The 11,449-nt window shown below is 50.7% G+C and overlaps 1 protein-coding gene across 1 annotated transcript in view; it reads left to right on the top strand.

The window, feature by feature from the left end:
• The first annotated feature begins 389 nt into the window (after window positions 1-389).
• LOC126540322 (protocadherin-15-like) overlaps window positions 390-11,449 on the top strand; it is a 296,148-nt gene continuing 285,088 nt past the window's right edge. The window contains exon 1 of the mRNA XM_050187115.3: window positions 390-984. The gene's annotated coding sequence lies outside the window, so the exon portion shown is untranslated. The remainder of the gene's footprint in view (window positions 985-11,449) is intronic.

Here is an 11,449-nt window from a genome sequence, read left to right as displayed (position 1 = left end):
AGAGAGAACACGGGTTCATTAGATGTGATTGTCCGTACAAAGCAGCAGTTGCCGCCGTTTAAGAGCGGTCATCCTTCCTTATTATAGCGTAAAATATAATTAAGAACAACTCTGCGATTTCCTCCGTTGAAGCCGAGCAACATGCTTGCCTTACAATCTATTCGCTGCACGCAAGTTGCACACGGAGTTTAATAAAAGCCGCGCCAGATGGCGACAACGTAGCACGCGGAACGCTACGCGCCCATGGAAGCCAAACTGTTTGGAAAGAACGGGGCGCCGGTGAATGAGGCGAGAGGGACGCAGGAAAGGGGGCGAGTCCGGCACGAGACGCCCGCACCAGGGGGCGCGTTGCCTGGCAACCGGACGCTCCACAACAACTTTCGTCTGCTTCCTCGGCGCCGGTGGGGGAAGCCCTGAAGGAGGGGGTCGGACGGGCAGGTGCCATTCCTTTGTTGGACCAGGTAGCGCGAGGAGCAACCCTCCGCTGCGGCCGCTGCTATGCGCCGTGGTGCTGCCGTGCGCGCGTGGTGCAGCCGTTGACCGACTTCTGCCGACTGCCGGGCTTCGCACGTGCCCTTCATCGCCCCCGCAGCCGAGATCTCACCTTTGTGCCGGCTTACGCGAGCGGCCGAGACCGAAGATTAGCGATGTCTGTCGTTTCGTTTACACCTTCCTGAAAACGGATATCTCGCTTCCGTTCTCCTTTGTGCGTGCACTGTCATCGCCGCTGCCCTTTCTTTTGTGTTTTGCATGTTGCGGAGCACAGTGATCACTGTTCAGTACTCGCCTCTTGTTTTCTTGCCCCGAGGCCGGCATCCCTGATCAGTGAGGAGTTTGGGAAGCTCCAGGTGACCAGGTTTTTACCGAAGTGTTTACGAGTGCGCGCGATTCTTTGTGCGTGTGAGTGGTGCTACGACTTGAGTGGATTTCGTGAGCGGATACACGTCGCACCGGGCGAGGGCGACTACGGCCTCGTAACTTTAGGTGAGTGCAACCAGAGAACGTTTGGTCCAGTGATTCACGTACACCGCGGCAGTGCACGCGTATATAGAACGAGCGTGTTCTTTATGGACCTGTCGAGTAAAAAATTATCGTCGTCTGCTGGCCCGCCTAAATACCGCGCGTACCATCGACCACCTCTCAGAATGCGACGTTTCGTAGACGTAATACGCAAGAGAATGTTCTAACGCTTTCATTATTTAAACGTTCATATAATTTCAGAATATTAACACCCTTATTGTACGTTATAATTTAGCCACTGTCCGTTACGCACTTCTAAAGCGGCTTGAAGGTAGCGCTCTACCAAAGAGATCAATGGCTCAGGGTACTTACGGTATATATATGGACCTATCCGCTTCCTTCAATATTTTATCTTTGAAGAACACTTTCAGGAGGGGCCAAAATGCAGTCATGATGCATCACAAAGGCTCTCGCTTTCATGTGGGATACAAAAGTGCATGAACTCGATGTCCGCAATGACCACCGGTGGCGCAAAAAAAAAGGCCTTATCTATCCATCCAGCCACGCTTTTTGCTTTTCAATTGCTGAGTAATAAATTCAACCTTCACCGTTGTGCAACCAATTATAGACTGCGTTACGTGTCGTCTGCGAGTACATTGTACTTTGCCTTGGAACTCATCCTGTTACTGCATAGACCGCTATCTTACTGCTACTCTAATAGATCTACACATTTTATTGCATGTTAAACTCCACTAATTTAAGTTATTCTCGGCTTAAATAGTAGGTACGTCCGCTCTCCTAAGCCATAATGTTGTCTTCCTGTCTCTTAAACGAGCGTCTAGTGCGCGCACGCTCTTAGCGGTCCTTGAAGTCTACTGACATCCAACTTGCTGATCTCGACAGTGAAGGTGCAGAGTCAGCATTGAACTGAATGAAATGGACGGGATTGCCTCAGCACCGACTCAATGGCGCTTATTTTCCGTCTGCATCCCCACTCTAAATCTTGCTCCACTAACAATATTTTCACCATTGTTCTACTTACTAAGTGTAACAAATGTTCTTAGGCGTTTGTTGTGCCTTCACTCGAGCTTCCTGCCACTGAACATCAAGTGTTTATGACCTTGCGCAGCTCACTGTAGTTCTGGCGTAACTCTCTCAATATTGCAGGTATTAGAGGGTTTTATTTATGCTTGCTACATGATACGCTACAGCGATACGTGATACGTTAGGACTTTTGCGCATGGAAGTCGTACATCTTCAAATTACTGCGGTGGTGTCCAGACGACACGGCGCGGATGAACACATATTAAAATTGAATTATGGGGTTTAACGTTCCAAAACCACTTTCTGATTATGAGGCACGCCGTAGTGGAGGACTCCGGAAATTTCGACCACCTGGGGATCTTTAGCGTACACCTTAATCTAAGTACACGGGTGTTTTTGCATTTCGCCCCCATCGAAATGCGGCCGCCGTGGCCGGGATTCGATCCCGCGACCTCGTGCTCAGCAGCCCAACACCATAGCCACTGAGCAACCACGGCGGGTATGAACACATATCGAAAGCATTCGGGGCTTTCCTATTGGCTAAGGAGTCCTGCAGCTTCCACAGTGCTGCAAAACTATTTGCGAGGTGGAGTAGAGTGGAATATATGTGGAACTAGATGAAGAGCATGGCTTCGACTATTTCTGAAAGCGTGAGTGCTAGGGCGCGTTCAAAGACTATATCGCTCAGTGACCATCGAGACTGCACCTGCGACAAAGCTGCTGGGCACCGTAGCGCTTCGGAATCCGCGTTCGCTGAATCGTTATAGCGGCTCACAGGTTGGCCCGTCCAATGCTGCTCCGGAGCGGTGCAGCATCACTGTCGAGGTCGCGGGATCGAATCTCGGCCACGGCGGCCGCATTTCGATGGGGACGAAATGCGAAAACGCCTGTGTACTTAGATTTAGGTGAACGTTAAAGAACCCCAGGTGGTCCAAATTTTCGGAGTCCCCCTCAACGGCGGGCCTCATAATCAGATCGTGTTTTCGGCACGTAAAAGTCCATAATTTAGTTTTAATTATTTTCATCACTATGGTGCATCGTTCCTTTCTATGTGCAAAAATAGGATACTTCGCCTTCTCTTTGCAGCTAGATTTGACTACAACTCACTTCTCATCACAGCTCGCGTCCATACGGGAACGTATTTTTTAACGATTCTTTCCTCTTGCTTCTACTCATTTCATGTCAACTGTCACGCGGCAAGGTGGCCAAGCCCGATCTTGCCGATAGCGTCGGTGTTGTGCCAGCTGCAGTGACGTATGACAAAAGAAATAAAGTGAGAAAATAATCGTTATAAACTTACGTGCTTTGCCGTACATTTTATGGTCGTGGATATCAGCTTACTGGGCTTCGTCTTTAAAAATAATGTCCACGTCTCTAAATAATTCAGCTGCAGTAGTGGAATCTTGCTGTCCTCCGCAGTTTATTAGGATTTTTTTTATCCGCATATATATTCAGGTGCCTAGCATGTGGTCGTCGTATTCAGCTCCCTACCACATCAAGAACCAACAATAAGGCGGCGCGTCTGGGTCATCGCACCGTGACTTACGCGGCAGCGGGACAATGAGAACGACGGGCGCTTATGCTGTTTCAAATCCCCAGGGCACCCCCTCCCCCCGCTAGGTGACGACACGCTACCTCGAGGGTCTGGCGCGGTCTTCCTGCATCTCTGCCGAGCAGTGCTGTCGTGTTGCTTTGGCGAGTGCGCGTAACCTTCGCGGCCTTAGCGGTGTATAAACGCGAGCGTCGCCTATGTCCCCGTTTCTTCGGCCTGCCCGCCTAATTCGCGACGCGGCCCGTACCCGGTCCTCGGACGCTCGCCTGGCTGGCCGCACGGGCGCAAATGAAAAACCGACCGGCAGGCGACATTGCGCTCACCCTTTCCCCCTCTTTCTCATTCTATCGACCCTTGCCCTCCACGCAAGCACGCGCAAACACACGCGCGAGGGTCGTGAAGCACGTGGACTGCCATCGAGCGTGAAACAAAGAAGGACGGCCTCTCCCAGCGAGGAACAACAATCGCTGCCCGACGCGCTCGCTTCGGCGCCAAGATCGCGGGGCGAGTCAGACCGACGACTCTGTGCTCGTTATGCCTTGGGATGAGCCAGAGGGCTTTGCGAAAAGTGGCGGGCGCGATTTAAGAAAGGGGCGCCGCTTGGGACCCCTCCGAACTATGGACTTTTTCGACTCCGAATGAGTGCAGCGTGTGATTGCGTGTCTAAATACGCAGCGTGCGGTACACCCAGCCAGAGTGTCGCCGCGTGGTGTTTACGAGCGACCACAGTTGCGTGGTTTGCGCGTGCGCACTGTACTGCCTTTCTAATGGCACCGGTTCGGGTGGTGCAGCGGCCCCGTCTTGATCACTTTCCTCCGTTTTATTTTGCGGTTCGCTTCCCGCAGCTGTAGAACAATAGCTGGCTCGCTGGGGTCGTCGCCTAGCCCGATTGCCTTCTGGTTGCGTCGTGAGTGACTTGGCAAGCCACGAATAGGAAACTGAAGCAAGCAGCCCGTTTCGTTTCGTTGTTCTGTGCTTAGCTTTCGTTTTACTGTGCTACGTTCCTTTCGGACATGGCGGGTTCATGTTTGCAATACATGCGAAAATTCAGCGCGGACAGGTTAACATGCACTTATACGGACACGGGGCTCGTTCAGCGTTTGTCGTGAGCGCAAGTTTTGTGTTTTCTTTTTGTTTATTCTTTTTTTTTTGCATTCGCTCCGTTTGACTTTCCTTTCACGCCACTGCCCTGACGCGGTCACCTTGTACCGGAGAGGTTCAGCAAATAAACAGAGAAGCTTCGCAAAGCAGCGATGACTTCTGAATTACAGCGATTAATTACAAGCCCGCATACCATACCCGCTGTGGCGGCGCAGTGCCTTTGGTGTTGTGCTGTTAAGCCCGAGGGCGGCCGCTGCATCAAAGCCTGGCCGCGGTGGCTGCAATTCGATGAAGGCGAAATACAAAAACAAAACGTGTATACCGTGCATTTTGTGCACGTTAAATAATCCCAGGGCTTCAAATTTAATCCGGTGTTCCCCGCTGCGACGTGCGTCATAATCATATCGGGAACGGTACACCGTTCGGCACTTTGGTAATCCATACTGACACTATTGACAGCGCGAAACGACACGAACTGCACAAGAAAGACGCACGGAAAAACGCTGTCGTGTATCGCGTGTCCGTGTATTTTTCTTTTGTAGTTCGCGCCGTTTCGCGCTGTCAATAGTTTCAGTATCACATCGGGGTTACGGCGCGTGAAAGCGCGGAATTTAATTAATTTAAAATAGCAACCCCGCGTATGTGGTGAACCGAAGAATGAGTCATCAAGAGATAAGCTACGTGACGTTACGTTAAGGTTGCTTCCGGAGACCGAAGCCGCGTCATTAAATCACGAGAGCAGCCGGTTACAGGTGGCACTCTTGGGGTGTCTTTAGAGTTCGAGTATACTTGAAATGTGTCTGATTCGAAGCAAGTTTAAAGAGTTGTGACATAATTCCAGAGGCCCGCATCTTTCGCCTGCCCCCATCTTGCTGTTTTACAGCAGAAGCGGTCTTTCTCTAAGTCGCCCGCAAACTTCCGTTTAACGGTAACTACGTTATCGTCCGACGTGGCTCAACGCAGGACAGCACGTATACACGTATATATCGAGTCGGCGTAAACTTAAAGCCATCGGTACTTACCCTCCAGATGTGCCGGTTGTCGGCTTGGTTCTTTAACCAATTGCGCAACGAAACAACACACGCTACTTAAATATCCTCGATGAAGCAAATATACGCCTTCGTGACCATCATTTCTTTAATAACGCTAATTCATTTCTTTCGCTATTGCAGCCGTTTTAAAGCAAATTGCTTTCCTTGCTCTTCCGCCCGATTTCGCGCACCAACGGGTGCAATCCGTCGCTGAAGGCCAACTAGCTCATTCAAACGCACGCGCTCTCGCGCGAGAGCTTTGTGACGTCTCAAGGTCTAAACATATATAGAGATGTGGTGTAAAGTTTCTCCGCTGCTAGGTATTTTCGTGCATTTGGGGTAATACTAATCTAATACTAATAATAATCATCCATGGGTAATATGCATTTCAGTGCCATATACTTGCAAACCCCATTTGGGACTATTCACACCGTCACTATAGGGCACTGGATCAGCGACCGAAGCTACTGCCCTATAACCTAGTTTGATTCACAAATTTAAAAAGTCCTAATTTTTCTTCATTAATTCGTCTCCGCATCCTGTATTCTCACCTGTCAAAATGAGGTGAGTGCCGAGAAAAAAAAACAAAAAAAAAAAAATACGAGCGCATTATGCTGGTGTATCATCAGCTAGCAAACGGCCCCCGCCCTCGTCACCCTTCCCAGTGAAGAAAAAAATCAGGGTAAGCATTCTCTAACGGTAGCGCCAAACTATTGAAGAAATCATTTAAATGTTCCCATTTCGCTTTCTCTCTTTCTTTATCGCCGCAGCGCATACTATTTCTTTCTTTTTTGCCAGAGTTTTGTCCCCAACTTCCATTTTAGAGCTTTTTTTTTTTCAATCACGATTATATATAGAGCTCGCTAACGTCGCTTCTTTACGTTTGTTAGTTCAACAGCAAAACTGTTGCAAGTTTGATAGCTCGCGAATCCGCGCCGTAACGCGCCACTGCCCAAAGGTTCGCTCTGTTTGGCGGAAACAGCGCGCCATGGCGCGGGAAGGCCAAGGCCGGCGGCCACCCCACCGTCGGCGAAGAAGAATAGTGCATGACCGTTGGCACCGATACCCACTGAGAGGTGCATGCTGCTTGCCGGCGCGGCGCGTTCTCCCACAGACATGGGTGCGTGCTCACACGACCGATTCCAGCGGTGTGTGTCGACGCTGCGCGCTTGGCGGACGTGCGGCGTTGTTGTTGCAAAAGGTGTGTGCGCCAGTGGGTGTCGGTGGGCTTCCATGTAGCTTTTCCGGAGTTTTCGAATGCCTTGAAATCGGAGAAGCCGTCGTCATCCGAGTGTGAGCGTGCTTCGACTTCATGAAAAGTGCGATGGGTTATGCGGGACACAAAAGAACGCGTGTCACTCACGAAGTTTCGCGAGTAACAGAGTTGAGGTTTAACAGGGGCTCGAGCCACGAGCTTGACCCTCAGTCCTGCTCTCTTCTCATTTTCTTTGTTTTGAGGATCCCTTTTCTCCGCGCATGTTGCTCCCGCAGGAAATGCGGACGAGTCCTGCTTCATGCGTTTCGCCGACTCTTTGCGTTTGTAGTTGTGACCTGTTCATATAGTAAACCTTTAAGGTCTCCGTAACAGGCTTCGGGAGAGGAAGCTATTGTTTCTTCTATCCTGTCTCAGATGCTCTCAGGTGACATTATTAAACGACTCTGATCGACCGAAGTCCCGTTCACTGTCTATCCTTCCTACAACGCCCGCATTCGTTTAATGTACAATACATATGTAGATGCTTGGCGTAGCGTTTGTGGAAGATTAGCGCCTGCGGTTTACTAGTTCTCAGTTTACCAGTTATACCTACATAACCGAGTAACAGCCTCTTCACAAATGAAGCAAAAATAAGTCTTGCCCACTCGCTGTTATAGCTCACGCTGCTAAGGGCGAGGACCAAGACGTATCACGCGACCAGAGAAGACTGCCAGTGAATTCCGCGACGTATCACTTGGCAGATTGCACACTTCCTGTGCTGGATAAATGAATTATGTAGCCGCATTTTTACTGAGCGCTGACCTTTCACGAAAGATCCAATTCGAAAACGTAGTCCTCACGAGCTCTTTCGTTTCGCTTTGTCGCTAACGAGACAAGTGAATACGCCCGGGTCATCGGAGGAAGATCATCGAAGGGAAACTTGCTCGTCATTTCTGCACCTGCAGCAGCCAAACGCTGACGGCGTTAGGCATCAGGCGGCGTGAGTCGCTGGACGCACGCGACCCAGATACGTCCGCGCGTCAAAGACAGCACAGCACGCGGCGTGCGCGAGTTTCTCGTGATAGAGTGCGGCGTGAAAAAATAGACGTACAAACAGAGTAACGCTATCAGATGAAGCCGCGAACAAAGCGAACGCCGGTCTGTTCGTACCGCCGTGAGGGATTAACGGCGGCCGTTGTGACTCGCGCCTAACAGCCGAACAGCGGGCTTTGTCTGTCCCATTCGCTACGCTTTTGCAGTGCACGTCAGGCACACAAAACGCGCCCCAAACTAGCGCGTCATTGCATGACGTGCCCGTGTGACGCAAGGCTGCGGAAGTTAAGAAAAACGTCGTTCTGTGCGGGGCACAATGTACGTATCATTGATAAACTATGTCCTGCTCCTGTACAACTTATTGGAGCATCTTTACGCGTGCAGTCACAAAGCCGAAAAAGCGGTCAGTTGCAACGAAATTCGTTGCATTTCGACCAAAATGACAATTCCCGAAAGTCATTCTGCCACCTATTTGGCTCCGGGTGCCCTCTCCTATACACGCTGCGGGGTGCCAATGCCTCCGGAGGGAAAGAAGTGTTGATCGACAGCTCACGTAATGCGAGGAACACGCACACGGTCGGTGAACCTAAGTTAGTCCGTCGATGATGACGACACAGACGTTTCCGTCTGTCAGGTAGTGTCGAACGGCAATATCCGCGAATGCATCTGTGGCGTCGTGTTAAGTGCTTCAAATGTGAGCGCTTCGTTGAAGCCGTGCCACGAGTGCCATGTAATTTGTTTGCTGCTATAAACGACGGCCCGACCAGGCTTTGAGCACCCCCACTTGAACTGCGACGGTGCGATGGCCTGCAATCTTCTCAGGTAGCGCACCGGCCGCTCTGCATTAAAGTTCCAACGCAGAATCATAATCTCAAAACGGAGCGACTTCTGCCATTTGCCCTCGGTGTGTGTAGGAAAACGAAGAGGTCAGCACAGAACAAACCTCCTCGGCGCAAACCATAAACACAACTGAAAACCGGACAGCAACTCCTCGAAAAATGAGTTGCCGCGCACGGCCGGACGCAGGAACAAAACTGCAGCCACCGAAAGGATGACGAACCCGTCGGGGAACGCGCCCTCGTAATTGCCGCTTGTTTCCACGCGAGTCGCCGTTCTCTGGAACCACGACCCTCGGCAACGGAGGACGCCGGCGCGCTACTGCGATGGCCGCGCTACAAAGCAAAGAAAAAAAACTACCCCAAATAGAAAGAAGAGCTGTAACGCTCGTCGGTCAGAGCGCTTCCAAAAGACAAGCGCGGCCACGGTACGGAGTCCCGCAAACATAAGTAGTGCATACGCGGCGCACAAGCAAAAGGTCAAGGAGTAAGCGAAAAACGAAGCAGTAAAGAAGGAGACCGAGATGCCGGTTCCAAACAAGTTGCCGGGGTTGCACCACGGCCGATAGCCGTTCTAAGAGCAGAAGTCGTGTGCCGCGTCAACGTCAGATCCTTTTGCTGCGTTCCTGCGGTCACGGCTCCTTTTCTTTTTTCTTAAGCCACGACCCTGCTTTGTGCGTCGGGCCGCCTCCCATTGTCGATGCTCGTCGCAGTGTACGCGCACTCCATTGTCGTCGAACGCCAGCCGCTCGATCGTTATTGAAATCCGTCGTCGCGGTCGTCATACTCGGGGCGCGCACGTTCGGCGCACGAGCTCACGGGACGCTCCGGTCACGGGACGTTCAAGGTCGACTCGCATCGGCTCGCGCTCGAGGCTTCTTCCTTTGTCCGTCCGCCCTCGTGCCCGCCTGGTGCCTCGCTGACAAGCTTGCTTCGAAGGCGACTACGCAGTCTTGTCCTCGCCAATCGCAGGCAGCGGTGCATCAGCGTAACGAGGCGAGAGTTCTTTCGGCGCATTCCGAGGCTCGTGGGCCACGAGCACGAAATGCAGGCCGTTTGCGATCCTTACAGAGGAGCAGACGGAAATGTTTGTCAGCGTGAGGACTGCTTGGTTTCGGTGTCCTCGTTTTACCCCTGTGGCCACCGAAATCGTGTTTCGCAGGACGAGGAAGAAACACGAGGTCGGGAAAATTTTACAGCGAAGCTGTATTGGCTAGGGTTCCGCGCATTTTTGTTCTCCGTGAACAAAAACTTTATGTCCACCGTAAGCAAGCAAAACGTACAATGGCTCGTAGCTCCGTAAGGCAGAGGCTACAAGCACTCGGCAAAGTGAAGCGAACAGTGCTTAAATTGTTTCTAATCACGCATACAACATATAGAACTGCATGTAGAAAACTGTCATCATCAATGGCTCATACCGCCGTGAGTGATAGCTCATACCCCCCTATGCAATCACTCTTAGTCCCGTAAGGTTCATGGCTACTCACTTTGCGAATTAGCTGAGATGACACTACCCCTGTTGTCGTTGTCGGTGATTTCAATGTGGATGTGTCGGTCCCGAAATGGGAGCGGTGTACGCGTTCCGTCTTGCAGACATGTCCCTTGCGATGCCGCACCGATCCGCCCTAACCGACCACCCAGCGACGTATGTGCATCATGTTGACATTATCAAAGAATGTGATTGCAGTTGCGAGTGAAATCATGACCACCGATCAACACAATAAATGAGTGTGCGTACATTTCGTCTCGATGACCACCCACCAAGACAATAAATGAATTCGTACCTTCGTTCAAAATTATGTGTCACCTCCGGGTCGTGTACTAAACAGCTTCGCTGTTCAACTACCTTCACAGAGTGGAATAGCTCATCATCTTTTTTTTTTTTTTAGAACAAACGTCCTTGGGAAAATTTAGGTAGGCGCAACCCTGTCCCGTGCTACATTAAGTGAGACTGCAAAGGTGTGCAAGGATGGTCGACTAAAAGATGCATTGCAATGCATTAAAATGGGGAAAATTGGTAAAAGCAGTCCAGTTGACAGGGTACTGCCGCAAGAGTGAACATTACATGTCGTGGAGTATGGCAAGAAGTAAGGCTCGTGCCTGCGGCCTAGTCCGCTGTCAAACTTGGTTGGAACACGACTAGGCAAGAAGCGGCCACATTCAGCGTTGTCACAGCACCAGAACTGAATTTCTACGCTTGTATATTGAATTCTTCGTGGATTAATTAATTTGCTTCTTTTGATCTTTTTCTCCCTTTGGTTATATAGTGCTCCGTATGCAAAAAAAAAACGTTGGCTTCAAATTGGCATCACTACTTACGGCTGTGTTGCATGCAAATAGGACTAATAAAGAAATGGTTCGTGGCGTTATAGCTGCCTTGGAGGTAGCGAAGATGCGTAGAAAAAGTTCGGCGTACTGTACATGAAGATACAAAGCGTAGGCTATGAATGGGAAAGTTGTAAACAACTGGAATGTAACACGAAACCATCAAAGAAACCCTTGCGGGATCACCGGCAAGAAACCGCCGAAGCTCTTTTCTTTCCTTATTGAGCAGAAACCTGACGTATTGGATAACTTAAGGGCCCCATTTTCATTCATGCATGCTTGTATCGAGAAGGCCACGAGATCATTACTAACGTTTGGTGCGTACTTGTGTGCGTGCTTGCGTGGGTGCGTG

Source organism: Dermacentor andersoni, chromosome 2, assembly GCF_023375885.2.
Source record: "Dermacentor andersoni chromosome 2, qqDerAnde1_hic_scaffold, whole genome shotgun sequence".
Classification (NCBI taxonomy): Eukaryota; Metazoa; Arthropoda; class Arachnida; order Ixodida; family Ixodidae; genus Dermacentor; species Dermacentor andersoni.
The sequence above is the reverse complement of the archived record's forward strand: the minus strand, read 5'-3'. Positions and strand labels throughout refer to the sequence as shown.